This window comes from Marmota flaviventris, chromosome 9 (genome assembly GCF_047511675.1).
Source record: "Marmota flaviventris isolate mMarFla1 chromosome 9, mMarFla1.hap1, whole genome shotgun sequence".
NCBI classification, from domain to species: Eukaryota; Metazoa; Chordata; class Mammalia; order Rodentia; family Sciuridae; genus Marmota; species Marmota flaviventris.
In genome coordinates, this window is record NC_092506.1 from 17678729 (window position 1) to 17679668 (window position 940).

A 940-nucleotide genomic window follows, 5' to 3' on the forward strand; every position below is an offset into this window, starting at 1 on the left:
AGTTAATCATATTAGTTTCTGTATAGAAGGAACCAATTAAGAAAAACAGTCAATTCTCTAGTTCAGAGAGTTACTATAGTAAAATATTAAAAAATAGATCTCCTAGAACTTATTAAGTTAAGTTTCATAAGGATGGCACCATGTATCAGACGTAACAGCAGTGGGAGAAACTACCACCATAACACTCAGGCCATGAGGTCACTGTCAACTACACCATTGTAGTTATAAGAATAAACATGTGGTGCCAATTGCTTGGCTTTGAAAATGTTTTGCAGCACCAGCCTTTCAATTGGACAAGTATAATCTGCAATATTCCAATCTGCATGTTTATAGAAATAAGATACCATCATTCCTGGAGGCACAGGGAGAACAAAAGCAACAAGTTGCAAGGAAATATAGTCAGGAAAATATATGACATTTTACAAAACAAATTTCCAGTATTAGACAAGTAAATGAAGAGGAAGTCATTATAAACTAAAGTGTGCATGTTATAAAATCATGGAAGAACTAATTAGAAATCATAGAACTCAAAAATAAATAAACAAGTAAATAAATAAGTAAAGGACAACCATTTTTATTCAAGTGTCTATAAATTGGTTAATTGTGTTATAATACGTAGAACATTCGGCATCTAGCTATCTCTGATATCTCCAAAGTACACGATTCATAACATGGTTTTTAAATATTTTTGCTTCAGTCTAGCTATTTAGTTTTTATAAACAATGTGGCATCAAGGCAAAGGAGGCATCTTTCCAAATAAGGAGATGGCAATCAATCACCCACTGTGGATTTGTACAATATAAAAATCCTTTCTCCAGAAATTGTTTTATGTATTTTATTTTCTGTTACCATTTACAAGGGATTTTAGAAAGCCTAAGTATGATTATTGTGAATTTCTCCATTTTTCACAAAAGTTTTAGTTTCAACATTGAATAAGCAA